Consider the following 17,148-nt stretch of genomic DNA (forward strand, 5'->3'; position numbering starts at 1 on the left):
GGTGGTATGAGTCCGGCCCACACTCGGACCCAGGAGCCCTGCCGCTCCCGGAGAACTCGCTGCCTTGGCGCCTGGCGCGGGGGGCTGACTGGCATATAATTTAAAATATATGCATTGCTTAGTTCTGGAATTTTCCATTTAGTATTTTCAAACCACAGTTGGCTACAAATAAGTGAAACAAAGAAAGCAAAACTGCAGATGAGAGGGGACTATTATTTGTAATTCTTTGATTCTCCAACCCATTGTTATTGGCATTACCCTACCAGACTACTAGAAATATAAAAATAACTAAACAGTGAGTCCATTCTTTGGCTAAGTAGGGATTTCAATGTCAATTATCTTATAAATGCTAGAGAACCTTGCACATTAATTCTGCTTGAATTAGTTAGAAAACCATCAACTACTATAAAGTTCAGTGGCATTTTCTGATCAGTTAAATTATACCAGTTACTTAGAAAAAAATTATGTTGGTATAAAATAATAGGATGATATTTTTTCTTTTTTTCAAATACTCACGAAAATAGCCACAGACATACTAGCACTTCTGAAGTGCTTTCCAACATATCATTATTTTAATCACCCTCCTTTGAACTGGTACATTATATAAAGAACAATAAATTGTATCCTTTAATAAGGATCTGATCTTTATGTAACTGTTGTTTATGGAAGGTAATTAACATCTTTAATTGGTGAGGACCTTTTCCTTTGAATGTCAGAAAAGCCATTGTAAGGCTTTCCAGAACTGTGTGCTCCATTCCTCTAAAACTCATTATACTTCCTGTCACCTTAATGCCTCACTTATGTAATTTAAAAAAAAAAAACAGTTGGACTGTTGTGTGATGCTTTATACCATCTGTGTATTACCTCAATCACAACACCTTTCAAGCATTTCTTAATTTATTTTATCTATAGTCTGTCCACAGAATTAGTTCTCAAATTTTTGAGGTTTTATTTGGGGGGAGGGCAGTATTAATGGGAACAAAACACTATATGTAACGGGTGAGTTATTTTGCTTCGCTGTACGTGTGGTTATTAATCCTGACATATCCACCTCTTTGGATTAAGAAAGACCTAGCAGATTGGTACAGCAGCTCCGGGGTGTATCTGGATGGGTCCTGGAGGCATGGCCTTGGGTACTAAATATCAGCCCTGGCCGCTTCCTCCCTGGCATTGTCCCCCTGCTCTGCTTCCCGACTGTCACAACTAAGCAGCTTTGCTCTGCCATGCCCTTCTGCCCTGATGTCTCTGCCTTGGACTCAGCCAATCCTAGCTTGAAACCATAAGCAAATGAAACCTTTTTTCTTTTAAATTGTGTTAGATATTGTGTCCCAGCAACAGGAAAGGTGGTTCAAACAGAAACTTGGTAGCTGAGAAATATAGTCATTGCTGTGATTGTACCTCACTATGTGGTTTAGATGCCTCTGGAACTGGTTTGAGGGAAGAATGCAAAAAGGTTGGAGACACAGGCTATGGAAGCCCTGGATTGCTGTAAACCAAACCTGATGGGTAACTGGTTAGAGCTCAGAAGATCATAATGCTCATAGGAATGTGCATGGTAAAGGCTAGACTCAGGAGACTTCAGTTGGGAACGAGGATTCTGTTGGCAGCTGGACTAGAAGGCATGTGTGTTATGCTCTACCACAAAATGGGTCTCTACTGTGCCTGCATTCTGAAACTATGAGAGATTGAGATTAAGGGAAATGGACCAGTTAACGGGGCTGACAATGCACCATTCAGGCTATGTCATGGATACTGTTGAATGCTTTTAGCCAGATTTATAGTAAGAATCAAAGGCAAAAGGCACAGCAGAAAAGTTTAAAATACTTAAATATTGGCCTAGAAGAAACTATGTGATAAACTGGGACTGTAGGAAGTACGGCTGCTGAAGCTATTATTGCCATTAAAAAGGAATCAAGTACTTTGTACAGGGACAAGAGGAAAGATGCCTTGAGGGCATCTCAAGAATGAGCAAGAACCCACCCACTGAGAAGACCCAAGGTTGTGAAAATGTCAGTCTTTTCTTGAGAAGAGTCCACAGGGACCCTGCTTGACAAAGATTTGGATCCAGGGGGTTCATTTCATTGTGCTCAGCAATCCAGACACTGAGACACTGCTGCAGCCTTGGTCCAAGTGGGTCTGGCTACTGCTAAACTAGCATCAGATCTTGGCATTGTCCACATGATACTAGTTTTACTGGTGTGCAGAATGCAAGAGTAGTGGGTATCACCTGGATTTCAGAGAAAGGCCTAGGACAGTGATAGTAAAGCATTCAGAGACCAAGTGCCCAAACTGCAACACAAAACCCACTTATTTATTGCAAAACGCCAGCTTTGCAATTAAACGTGAAAGCTGAGGCTTAGTTTAGAAACAAACTACTCATACATTAATATCTTTTGTCTTCAAATAAAAACGCAGTAACACTCATGCCATCGGTTCCCACCACTGGCCTAGGAGGTCAAGCGAGGAGCCCCTAAAGTTGTGAGAATGAAGCCCAAGTTTCAGGGGAGACCCCAAGAAGGCTGAGATACCAGGAATGTAGTTTGTCTGCAGAGGAAAACTGAAGCTGCAGAGGGCAGCCTGCCCAAGAGGGGGCGCCATAGGGCTGCAACCACCAAGGTCATACAGGTGAGACTGGGCAAGCCCTCCAGAAAGCACGTCTTACCATGATGTGCCAGATATGCAGCTACAGGACTTAATGTTTACCCTGTTCTTAGCCACTGTCCTGACATCCTTAGCTTCCATGCTTCTATGAATCTATTTAGCAAGTAAATAGGAGATCCAGTCAGAAAAGGGAGCTTAGCAGAACCATACAAGCTTGCATCATAGCCTAAGGAACTTAGGCTTACTCTGGAATTAATGATTCAAAATGATTAGACAGTGAGACAAGGATGGAAAATTCTATGCAAGTCCCCTAAGAAATATTAAAATACTGCAGATACTGGGGTCTAAAAGACTAATTTTATTGTCAATATATCTCAACACTGCTTTGAGTGATTTCTCCAACATATATGACAAGAATGTTAAAACAGTTTTATTTCACTTTTAAAGAGAAGTTGAAAGGAAATGAAGGAAACTGAATATATTTCTTCTGGAGAATTAAAATATTTTGAAATACTTAAAATATTTTGTTCAGACACAAAAGGTGAAATACCACATGCTTTCTCTTACATGAGAAAGACAAAATATAAATAAAGTAAAGAGCAAAATGAAAGAAAGATGACAAGAAGCAGGGAGATAAACTTGATGGAGATGTGTGGGGCATCTGAGGATAGGAGAAACAGGAGAGGGGAGGGGAGCAGAAGTGGACAGGATGAAGATGCCATACATGTATAGATAAGACCCCATGATGAATATATTCATATATCATAAACACACACTAATAAGAAAGGTTACAGAAAGAAATGCTTTGAAAACGGAATATATGGGTTTCCATATACCCGTATCACATTGTCTCATTGCCACTAGTGTTTAATATGATGGTTCCATTCTCATCGCCTGAACTTAGTTCTAGATGATGCCAAAAGTCAACTAGCCAATCGGTAATTTCAGTTGTCCTTTATTTCTGCTTGACGACATAATCCACCAAACTGGTTGTTTAGATTGTTATTAGCTAACTTTTTGCTTCAGGTTTTTGTGCATTTATTTTGCCTTTGGGATGAGCTACACTCCCCAGGCCTTTCTATTGTTTTATTTTGAGACAAAGTCTTGCTAAATCACTCAGGTGCCGAGGTTGGATTCAAATTTGCAGTCTTCCTGCCTCAGCCTCCCTGAATGCTGGGATTACAGGTCTGTACCATCTTACCTGGCTCGCTGGCTGACTCTGAATTCAAGGTAATCATGTCAGTGGCATCAGTTTCTTCCTTGTCTCAGATGAGCCACAGAAGCATGATTAGATCAATAGCTGATTCCATGTAAGGACTGCCACCATGTTTAGTAAAGTATTCTTGTTTCTTTTTTTATGCAACACAGTCCTGAATAAGCTCCCTAACTTGTTTAATAATGGTTTTGGAGATACATGAAGTATTTACTTGTCAGCAACAGAATTATTAGACTTTACCAAGTTCATGACATACAAAAAATTGCAACTATATTTTACTTGTAGCCTCTTGCCTTTAAAAACCAGAGGTCCAAAATGGGTATGGTGGTATTAATTCTATATTATCCCTTTTCGTGTTTCTAAGGGTACTACACATTTAGATATCAATCCCAAGCCATAATGAGCCTATGTTTTTCCTAACACAAATATATTCTTCACTATAAACACTGAAATTGAAATACTTTCTGAATTTTTGAAATAGAATGTTATTCATAGATTCACTTGTTCCTGTTAGAGAAATAGCATTCATTTTCTTGCTTGAATTCTTGACCACTATCAACCCAAACTTTAAGAATTAATTGAAGGATTCTTAAAATTATCCATATCTGGTCTCCAACTTTGACAAGAACTGAGTAAATAGTTGGACTTAGACCAAAACACCTTTTTTAATGTACTCGAAGTGATCTTAAGATGTATCCAGGACTGGAGATTACAGCTAACACATTCAGGTGTAAACTTTAAGCTCTTCTGCAAAAATTAGGGTGGAGAGATCAAAGGATGAAAGAGTAGAGAAGCAGAGAGACTGGGACAATTTCTTTGGTTACATTTCTTTTCTGCCACACATTTTTATTATAGTTTTAGTGTATTTCATTGTTCAATACATAGCATGCAAAGCTCAAATGTACCTACTTTATATTTAGTAGTTCCTCTTTCATTCATGATAAATTTATTTGCATTCACATACAAGTCTCTTTACATAGTCTTATCAATTAATTGTCTTGGCCCAGCCACTTACACTGACAATTTATGGTCTTTTAGTGTAATTGGAAAATAAAGTATTTTTGAAATAAGGTAACAAATTTTCTTTCTATTTTTTTATTTCATTTTTTAAATTTTAAAGATAAAAGAACCAAAACATACTAACAGACACACAGACATATATAAAACAACATAAAAACAACAAAAGCAACACAGAATTTCAAAGTGATAGGAAATTAACAATGGTTGATGTATTACATATTGGTATCTTCAAATTGGTTACTCAGATAAACTAATATAGGCCTGTAAGGTTGATCAAACAAACATTAACTGTTCCTCTCAATAACACAGTAGAAATCAGTAGTACAATTATTTTAGGTATCTTGTGAACTGCTCAGGAAATACTTCAAAGAATCAACAACTGGGATCTCATCTGATTAAAAAGATTTGCACATCTAAAGAAATCACCAACAGAGTAAAAATAAAACCCACAAAGTGGGAAGAAATTTTAGCCAACTGTCCTTTAGACAAAGGACTTCTATCCAGAACATACAGAAAATTTTTAAAAATCAGGCCCCCCAAATTCAAAGACTCAGTACAAAAATGGGCATCTGAGATGAATATACACTTCTCAGATAAAGAAATACAAATGGCAAATAAATACATGAAAAAATGTTCAACATCATTAGTCATTCAAAAATGCAAATTAAGACAATATTGATACAATTTCATTGCAGAAAGAATGGCTATCATCAAGAAATCAACCAATAACAAATGCTGAAGGGGTTGCAAGGAGAAAGGAACCCTCCTCCACTGTTGGCGGGAGTGTAGACTAGTGGAACCACTGTGGAAATCAGTCTGGAGATTCCTCAGTAAACTAGGATAAGCAGTCCCATTCAACCCAGCTATTTTCCTTTTGGGTATTTTTCCAGGAGAATAAAAAGATCATACCACAGCGATATATATGCACCCATGTTTATAGCAGTGCCATTTATAATAGTTAAATCATGGAAACTACCCAAATGCCCATCAACTGAGGAAAGAATTATATTTCATATAATGGAATATTACTTAACTATAAAGAAAGATAAACTCAAGGCTTTTATAGGTAAATGGATGCATCTAGAGACCATACTCATAAAAAGAAGACAGGGTGGAATTTTCTGTGTTTGGAATAGAGACAGTGGCATAACCACTGGTAAAGCCATACTTCCAGGGGCACAGACTGGACTTTGGGAAGCACTGGCCCATGCTCCAAACTGCCTACATATGGCACAAGCAGCAGACCCAGTGGACTGATTGGGCCTCAGGCCTCTCACTCTCAGGTACAGAAGAGACGAAGTCAGCTGTTGGGAATTAACTCAACCATCAGCAGCCCTACTCAAGTTCCCAGCCATAGTCAGTGACCAAGGCAGCCGCCATAAACTCCCAGAAGTTATCTGTCCTTCTGCAGCACAATAACCGGGACAGAGTTCCAGAAGGTAGAGCTAGTCTTCCTGCATCAGAGGGACCCACGATCCCCGTCTTCCAGTAACCTTGCTGCTACTGAACTCACTTCACTTTCTGCCATGACTTGGGAACAGAATTCACCCAAAGAAACTCAGGAAACACAAAACACAAATTCGCAAAGCTTCAGAACCCCAGAAAGAACTCACCTGTGATCTCCAGATACAGAAGAACACGGTGAGCTGGTTCGGAGTTACTTTGCCTGCTCACTGGAGGCTCCCTGGGGCTGCTGGGACTCTGCTTTGGGTGCTGCCAACTACACAGAATCAGTCCAAAGGAAAACTCCCTAGACCTTTTAAATCCAACAGGGTTCACTTGAGCAATTAAAACAAAGCAAAACAAAAACAATTTTCAAATCAGGCAACCCCCCAACGCAGGACAGGTTCTAAGAACTTCTCCTAATAGCATAATCTGGCAGCATTTTTGCCAAACAAGCTTGATGTGTAGTGACAACTTAACTGCTTACTGGTTAAATGGTTAGAGAACTTCCTATAGTTCCCTAAGGTTCAGCTGTGGGGAGTAAACTCTGTCTTGGTTTGAAAAATACTAGTTCAAATCAGTGGCCTCCTACAAAGTTTGTGAAACAGCTACAGTTACACTACACCCACACCACAATATCTGCACTGCAGAAGAGTGTACAAACTAATTTGCATATTAAAATATTGAGGGTGGGTGTGATGACGCATGCCTAAAATCCCAGCAGTTGGATGACTGAGGCAGGAGCACGACTGTGAGTTTGAGGACCGCCTGGACTACACAGTGCGTCAAAGACTAGCCTGAATTACCTAGCAAGAATCTATCTCAAAAAAATTTGATATTATGATTTTTGATTTTTTTTATAACTAAGACAATAGAAATTAATAATAAATTGTCAGCGATCTTGTGTATATATATTCATATTTTCCCTTCTTTCTTTTCTCTTTTCCCTCATCCCCATTGTTCTTTCTTCTTTTATTTTCACTGTATCTATTGTACCTTTTAGATTCTATTTACTTTGTTTTTTGCCTTTTTGAGACAGGGTCTCACCATGCAGTTCAGGCAGGCCTTGAGCTCACTTTGTAGCCCAGGCTGGTCTCGAACTCACAACAATCCTGCCTCATGGCCCCAGCTCACCTAGACCTCCATGGTGTCTGTGGCATCTGAGGTGAGGAGAAGGTGTTCTCAAAGTATGGAGTCTGTTCTGCTCTACTTTTGATGTCCAGGGGTCTCATTTGCCCCAGAATTTATCTGAATTTATCTCTAGCACGTTTTCTCCCATATCTGGTGCCAGGGAGGCCAGTGCCCAAGCCTAGAATGTCTAATCCACTGCTTCCCACTTCCACCCCCACTCAGCCTCTGGTCCCCCAACAAAGCCTGTGAGCTGGGAGCAGCTTTGGTTTTATCTCAGATGATCTCAGACTCTGGTCTATTTCCTAGCAGGGGAACCCATGCACTGGGTGGCAGTATAGACCGTGGCATCTGGGGTGAGGCCCCAGCCTCAGCTTCCTTCTGACCTCTTGCCTTGAAAAATTTTGTGGGGTTCATTAGTGGCTTGGTTTCTGGACCTGGGCTGTGTGGACAGGGAACTCTTCCCTATGATCACAGATCCTGAGCTATGGCCCAGCAGGGAAACTGTATCTCCACTGACACTTCAGACAGTGGCTGCAGGGTGGCTCCCAGCGGCCCCACCTTGCCTTCTTCCTCTTGGTGTTTAGTCACAGCATAGCTTTGTCTCCTTATCTGAAGTGAGAACTAAGCTGGTGAAAAGGGAACACTGCCTCACTGCTATCACAGCCGCTGGGCCATATGCTGGCAGGAGGAACTGGGGCTCTGCCATGCTCCGGACAATAGTGTCTCTGCACCTGGGCTGGGAACAGTTTCCTGGGCTCAGGGCTGGCTTTGCTGCTTGTTCTAGCTTTCCTTCTTTTCTGTGTTTCCTGTCAGCTGATCTGTTGAAGTCGCGTTCCAGTGATCTGTGCCTCAACCATCCCACGTAGCTGCACTCTGACTGACTTCGGCATGTACCGCAAAGCTCTCCATGGGCCCTGCTGCTCCTGCGCCACTATGATTGCTCTCAAATGTTTGTAAACACTGAATTAAATAATGTGCGTTTAAAATTTATTATGGGAAGTTACTGCAAGATATATTACTGCAATCTATGACCCACTCATGTTACAAGAATGCAAATCATTCTGAACAATTAAGAGAGAATGGGAAATAAAGTAAAAGGGAGAAAAGCAATTGTAAAGCAATTGAAAAGTAACTGTAAAGCAGTGTTGCTTTGCTATTTGGTGTCTTATTAAACCTTGCTCTTATTAATTTTTATAATGATGGATTTTTTAAGAGTTTTCTTGTGAGAAGAGCAGAAAATTGACATATTTAAAATGAAAACCTAAATGGAAAGAAAGAAAAAAACAATAACTTGCATGTTTTAATATGCTGGATGGACTCAACACATGAAATTTTATAGAACTTTATCATAATGGTCATGGATATCTGCTTATAAATGTACATGAGAAGTGATTGTTCTGGTCAAATTAGCCAATTAGGTTGAATCTGGTCATTTAATTTGGCAGGCATCCCTCTCCAAAATACAAAACAAATTGGAAAAGTGTTTTTGATATGCTATCCTTCCTTGCCCAAGATGGACTGGGCACTCTACCTTTGATTTTAAGCAACCTACATCATTCTTTATCCACTTACATTCATAGATCACCTTTCATATTCTACATTCAAGCTTGCTAATATTTGGTGACTATTCTTTCTGGTAATTGCCTACACCCCAATTACACAATTTTAGCAGCATCAGGACAATTGCAAAGCAATGTTGGTTTGATATTTGGGTATCTTATTAAATATTGCCTTTAGCCGTTTTTATAATGATGAATTTTACATTTAAAAGTTATTACTTGTGATAAGAACAGAAAATTGACATATTCAAAATGAAAACCTAAATTGGTATTCTTAGTATTTATTTATTTATTTTGGTACCAGGAATCAAACTCAGGACCTCGTGCTTTCTAGGCAGGTGCTGTGCCACTGAGCTACATGTATCGCCAGCCCAGTATTTACATTTTTATTGTTTTGAATCATAAAGAAAAAAGTTAAAGATATTAAAAGAAATCTTGAGAAAGAGAATTTTGAATTTATGTATCAAAGTGAGAATGCTTAAGGGTTCTAATTATTATTTATCTCTGGGTAATGAAGCACGGGGTTTAACCCCAACCCATGTTCTTCTATAATTGGCATACTAGGAAAAAATTCATAATTGATGGATCCTGTCTTACGATAGCAACCTTCTGAGTGTCTATAAAAGATTGTTGACATGAAGCTCTTTGATAAGCTGTGACAGAGAAATGAAAGATGTCAAGAAATAGAGGAGGCAAAGTAACACTGAAAATCATCTTTGAGATGAGAAGTCTATTAGTTTCCAAGAATTTGTTCTATAATTTCCACTTCATTGCTGGACAATGCATTTAAATCTTTTACTGCAACTCTTAAGAATCTTGCTAAACCTGAATTATTGGGTATTAAAGTACCTCTGTAATTTTGTGAATAAATATAAATGATACCAATAACACTCTACTTTTGTGTGTGATCCTAAATAAATTAATATGTATACATTTGCATAATCTTCAGTTATAGTGAGACTAGAATTAAGAGCAAGAGCAAAAGTTTGGCAGTGTGTACCTCCTTTGTTGTAGTTTGTTAGATTTTGCTGACTTTTTTATATTAAAAGTGGCCAATTTTAACTGCACTGTGGGAAAGACTAGGCCAGACAATCGATGTGCAAAATAAAGAGATTTATGCCTGCCTATACTTTTTTGCTTTATACTACTGATTGCATAGGACGTAGCATTCTAAGTTAAGGTCATTTGTATTGTTCAGACTGCTTCCTGGTGAAACTCAAGTTAGTGCTTAAAACACCTTTCAATCAATTTAGCCTTACAGGGATGCTTCACAGCTCACGAGTCCATAGGTTTTCATAGGGCCGGATATGCAAGTATTCTGTAGTAGTTTAAACTCTGTTTTTTTGGAAAAATTACCTTTGATATCTCACTAATTAGTTTCTACACCATTGAAGACGTGCTGAAGCTGGTAGGCAAGAAATTTCTAGCAGTGGGTAGAAGAAGGATAATTTTGAGAATTACCATATGCTTTGAGAAATTCAGACATTTCAATGCAGGTTCAAAAGCAAAGTCTTAACTCAATTTTTCTATTTTTTTAAATACAGATTCATTGCTGATTCTATACAACCACTAAAATATGCTTGCTAATTCTAAAACCTCTAAAGTTGTTACTTTGGCTTTTATTTTTATAGACACAATTCCCTTGCTTGACTACTTGTTTTGTGTAATGTGTTCTGACACCGAACATGCATTGAAAGACATAGTAACAAAATTAACTTTTCTGGGGTAATTCTGCACACTTAAATCAATATCTGTGTCATAAACTGCGTGCCATATGCTCAAGAAATAGAGAATCAGGTTAGGAAAACACCCTGAGGAACAGGTCTTGAATTGCGTTGTCTACTAACTCAGTATATGCCTACTGAAAACCATGAATATTTCCTTTTCTCCCTTTCCTTCTTCCCTCACTCTCTCCCTCCTGCCCATCTTTCTTTTACTCTCTTTTTCCTTTCTGTCCTCCTCTCCTCTGCTCCCTTTTTCTCTTCTCTCCTCTCCCCCCCTCCCCCGCCTCTCTTTTTTTTTTTTTCTGTGGTACTAGGGATTGAACCCAGGGCCTACTCACTGAGCTACACCCTCAGCCCTTTTTTAATTTTTGAAACAAGCTGTGGCTAACTTCCTAAGTTGCTCAGGTGCTTAGACTAGGCTCAAACTTAGAATCCTCCCGCCTCAGCCTCATAGAGTGGTGAATTATAGGCATGAAGCACCATACCCTGGTACAAATGCATATTTTTCAAAATTGATACATTTACTAACTTCTCCCAAGCAATGTAAAAATATACAATCTTACTGATAATGCTAAAAGCTGTATTTTTCTTCATCTGTAATTGGTCATTTTTTGCTATAAGAAGCTGTTCTGTTCTTGACATTCTGAGACCTGTTGTGGTAAATAGGGCACATATTTTAAATACACATATATAAACTGAAAAGTGTACTATATACACAGTAAACATCATATAGCATATATGTACACAGTATATTAATATAGACATTGTAAATATAACATAGTATATAGTAAGTAGAAACGTAACAGAAATTCCATTTGCAGTTGCACAAACACATTACCTGTTCAATGAGCAACGGGTGCACTCATTTTTAATGTGTCAAATGTAACCCACTAAGCCGGAACTGCCCTATCACCATGTCCTGACTCACCATAGCCTGTAAACAACTGTGGAGTGAGCCCTCCTTACCGTTCTACAGTCAGGAGTTGTACTTGGAGTGCAAAGGCCCTCTCCCTACCTTTAGTCTAGGTGTGAGAAGATCTGGGCACCTCCCGTGGGTGGAGCGGAAATGCTTTGTTCTGACAACATTCTAAGTATTCTCTTTCCTCTGGGCTCAGAGTTACACATTTCTCAACATCAACTCTAAAACTCATACTATCACTGTGATCTCTTGCTGGCCAACCCATCCAGATATTCATATTTGTAATTTGTAATATTTCATGCTTCCTTTCCATTATCCTTGCAGTGTGTGTCTAGATTATTTTAATCATTTATTGTTCCAGTTTATACATCTGTGTCTCCCAAACCATATTCTTTTATGTCAGTGACTAAAGTTCTAAACCCAGAGAGGCTGAAATGTTCCTTCTCAGTAACATTTGCATGCTTTGTATTGAGAACAAACTTGGGAGGGGAAAGGAAGGGAGGCAAGGGGAAGGAGACAGATTAAGATGTATGATGACTTCCCAAGACAAACGTGATCTTCTCTGAGCATGTATTTAAAAAGTAAGGATCTGCAGAAAAACACAAGTATTATAAGAGCAAAAGAAAAAGGGAAAGAAATGGATGAAAACACTTTGGAAAATTTCAATAAAAATATGAGAACAGAAGTTGTTTTTCTGAGCATCGGGCCTAGTACTTTTAAATAATTTGCAGATTATCCTTCAGAGAATTAAGGACCAGGGTAAAATGTCTAAAAATACATATTCTTTCATTTTTCCAACTACATTCTTTGAGAGATTCTAGATATAGTTTTAATTTAACATAATTAATAAATAGTTTTGAACATTGATACTGTTGTAGGAACTTATGGATAGATCAGAAAAGCTGACTTTGCTTATTTTTAATTGAAATTGCTCATGTAGCTCTTCCTATATGACTTTTATTTATAAAAGGAGCTCATTGAAATTGAAGATATGACCCAATCCTCCTTTCCAAGCTTTTAATTCTGTACCTTCAAATGCAAAGAACAATTGTATATTCAATTTATGTTGTCGATCACTGTCTACTCTTGGATTGTGGGGTAAAATTTACACTTGTATTTTTAAAAACTAAATTTATTGAGATAAAGTTTAAATTCTACACAACTCACTAATGCAGTGTCTTAGTCTGTTTACAGGATTGTGTACCATTACTGGAATCTGAGTGTCTTTTCTTTACCCCAAAATAAATCCCCATCCGCACTCACAGCCCCTCCTGTCCCCTTTCCACGTCTGAGCTCCAGCCTTAGCATACTTTCTAGGAAGCCTTGCAACATGGAAGCTATTTTCTTGTTTTCAGGGAGTTTCCAGAATGGTAAAGAGAGATAACATATCAATAACTATACGAATATTTCCACCAGCTTTTCTGAATAAAACAGAAACCCAAAGCAGTAGAGACATAACGAAAACAAAACATATTTGTTTGGTCACATAAAAGGAGTCAGGAGGTAGAAAATCCAAGGATGACCTGCCAGCTGCATGAAATTACTAGAAATCCTACCTGCATCTACTTTGCCACATCTGATTTCTGTTCTCTGATCATCCTACCACAAAATAGGAAAGCACCGGCTCTTAATAAAAACAAACAAGAGGTGAATAATACAGTGTTGAAAAGCACCCTCTAGCCTGGCTGTTCACTCAGTCTCCGCTGAGCACCCTTCAGTCACAGGAAATCCTAAGCTTTACGGCTAAATGAATTTCCAACTTGAATTAAAATTAGAGCTGAATGCTAAAAAATTAATTCCATCATTAATTAGATGAAAATTATTAGATTCTGGATTCTCAGGAAGAAAGATTTGAAGCAAATGTTTGACTTTAAAAAATAAGTACTACTGTAAAAGAAGAGGAGAAAAATCTTCTATGGGAGTTCAGAGACTAGAGAGATACTACTTCTAGCTAGGTGGATGAGGCAAACATTTCTTTTTTTGATTCTGTGTCTCACTTCGTAGCTCAGGCTGGCCTTGACCTCATTATGCAGTCCAGGCTGGCTGCAGATTTGTGGCAATCTTCCTTCCTCAGCCTTGCAGGTTCTGAGACATCCACCATGCATCATCACATCCACCAAGGCAAAGACCTGAGGATAAGGGAAATTTTCATACATTGGTGGGGGGCGTATATCTAATCAGAGGGAACCTCAGTAGCAATTAGAGCTCAGAGTCCACATGGAAACAAGGTCAGAGAAGGCTTATTTCCCTCCTTCTCCGTTGTCTTCAGGTTTACATAGCTCCAGACAACTCTATAGGGGGATTTTCCATTATAATAGAGTCAAGAGGTCAGAAAAGGCACTCCCCTATGAAATTACAATTTAACTAGTAAGCAATTATTTTTTTAAAAAAATCATTTACAAATCTTTGGAAATTTTCCTAACAGCATATAGCAAAAATAACATTTATTCAAGACAATATACTAAATTTCTATTTATTTCTGATATGCATCAATGACTATATTATGCACATTAGTGTGTTTTCTAGTAGGTTTATCTTGCTTATGTTTACTGTATTTCTCTAACCTGTATGAACAGCATTCATAAAATTTGGAAATTTTTCATCTATATTTTGCAAATATTTTGTCTCCCTCTTTATTTCTAGGACTTCATATAAATAATAGTTTGATATTATTCCGCTGACTACTGACACTTTATAACTTCTATTCTTCTTAATTTGTTCCTGTGAGCTTTATTACAGTTATTTTCTATTCCTGTGTTCAAGTTCACTCTTCTGATCTTTTCTTAGAAAGTCTAATTTATTAATATCATCCAGTGTTTTCTTTCTCTTAACCTCATTATATGTGTCATCTCTTTTTTTGTTGTTGTTTTTGTCTTTTGGAGATAAAGTCTCACTATGTAGTTCAGGCTGGCCTTAAGCTCACTTTGTAGCCCAGGCTGGTCTCAAACTCACAACAATCCACTTGCCAGGTTTTATATTTCAGCTCTTGATGTTACACCCAAGACCTGCTTCTGTATTTCTTCTCTCTTCTTCATGTTGATGGCTTCTTTTTCATACTTGAATATATGACATGGAAGAACAAGGTATTTAATGCATTTTCTGTTAATTTTATCACCTTTTACTTCTGAGTCAGTTCCTCTTGATCACATTTTTTTCTTCGTTCTATCTCATATTCTAACGCTTCTTTCTAGTTTCTTTGAAATGCACAGTACCTAATCACTATCTGCAGGTACCATAGTGCTGTTAGACAGCTGTTCCCCATCTCTGCCCCCTCGCTGTTTCTACCAGAACCTGGTAACCACCGTTCACTCTCAACTTCTAGGAAATCAAGTTTTTAAGATCCAACAAATGAGTGAGATCATGTGTTACTGGCCTTTCTCTGCTTGGCTTAATATAACCCATTGGTGGGCTGGGAATATAGCTCAGCGGCACAAGGGCTTGCCTGGCAAGCGCGAGGTCCTGAGTTTGATTCCCGGTACCAACCCCCCCCACACCAAAAACCATTAATAATATCACATTGTAATACAAATCTAGAAGATAAATTTACAGTTCAAATATATAGTGTATATAAGATCATATTCTTATTTCTTTAAATGCTGTTGAAATAAAACAAACTATAATACCATATTATGTTTGTTATGTATACTGACAGTAATAGAGTAAGTGATAATAGAATTAAACCGTTAAAATATCTTAAATAAAATACCATGATATTAATGTAATCTTCTTGATGTTAATGGTGCCTATTGTAACAGAATAACAACTACTAAAAATGTAAAATGGTACAAGAAAAAGATAACAGAAAAGACATAAGTAGAAAAATGTAATAAGATGAAGAAAAGAGAAAAATGTGTGCATTATATCTTTATATCCTATCCGTATATCATATACATGAAACAAGGATGTGTAAGGGATAAGGGAAAATACACTCCATGTTGCAGTTAAAGTCAAGATATATAAACTAGACACAGTTATGCACTATTTACAAAAGAAACATTTTAGTTACTAAAGTAAAAATAGATTGCAAAAGAAGAATGGAAAGCATATTCTATATGAGATCAAGTAATGAAATATTGAAGAAAGTACATTAATATAGACAAAATAGATTTCAGCAAAATGTGTATCATCATACTTACAGAGGGCTAATTCAATAATCATAACATGGTGAATTTATTAAGAAGATAAAAAATTGAAATATGTGGATACCTCATGTCTGATCTTTAAAGCACCTGAAGCAGAATTTTTTGAGATAATAAGATATATCCAAGTTCATAATTTTCAAGAAGTTACATGTTTTTTCATAACTGAAACATATCTAAGGGGCAGAAGGTCAACTGAGTCTATGAACTACTTTCATTTCCTGAATATTTCTATTCATACAACATGAAACTCAAAAACCAAAGAATAAGTATCTCCAGTGGCACGTGGAATGTTCACCAAAGTAGAAAATAGTTTCTCTCAATTTGAAATATTAAATACATAAGATATATTCTTTCCCCATAACAAAACTGTTTTAGAAATCATAGATTAAATCTTAGTTATACATTGGTTAAAAATAAAAATATGATACAGAGAATAGCTTCAAATCGAAAAAAGCAAATAAACAGCAGCTTCAATGATACCTGTAAAACAAATGATGTATGTATGGAACAAAAATGTGCTTAGAAGTAAATTGAAAGTTTTACTTTTAAATTGAAAGACTTCAACAATTTACTTTTTATCATAAAAGCTATAAACCAATAAATATGAAGTAAATACAATTTAGAGACATCAATAAAAATGTCAGTTGAGAAAAACAATAGTAAAAACTAAAAAAGAAAAAGTTGTTTCTTTGAAAAGATAAATAAATTAGTTAATATTTTGCACAACTGATCAAGAGAAAAAGCTTTGAAAACAAATTACTCATACAAGAATTAAAAGACAGAATATTACAAGTCTTATGGACAATTAAAGTAAAATAGGAGGTGGCATAATAACCAACATTCCACTGGAAATCTTGACAGTTTGGGAGAAATAAATATAGACCTTGAAAAATAATACTGAAGCTGACCAAAAAAAAATTGCATATCCTTTTGTCACTTAAGGGAATTTAGATCACTATTTTTTTTTTCTTTTTGGTACTGGGAATCAAACTCAGGACTTTACACTTGCCAGGCACGTGCTTATGCCATTGAGCTATATCCCCAGCCCTACATCACTGTTGATAATCTTCTCCAAAAGAAAACACCAGGCCAAGGTCATTTCACTGGTAAAATTCTTTCAGTTATATAAGAAGGGAAAAAATCTCAAAAAATCTCAAAAATCTCAAATTATATAAGAAGGGAAAAAATGTCTACCAGACATTTGTGGTAGAAATCTGTAATCCAAGCACTCTGTGAGGCTGAGGCAGGAGGATTGAAAGTTCAAACTCAGCTTAGGCAACATTACTGGCTTTGTCAGAACCTGAATCAGAATTAAAAGTTTTGAAAGGGCTGGGGATATAGCTCAGTGTGAAGTTTGTAAGTTCAATCCTCAGTACCAAATAATTTTTTTTGA

The sequence above is a fragment of the Chinchilla lanigera genome, unplaced genomic scaffold, assembly GCF_000276665.1.
Source record: "Chinchilla lanigera isolate Chin_1 unplaced genomic scaffold, ChiLan1.0 scaffold00001, whole genome shotgun sequence".
Lineage (NCBI taxonomy): Eukaryota > Metazoa > Chordata > Mammalia > Rodentia > Chinchillidae > Chinchilla > Chinchilla lanigera.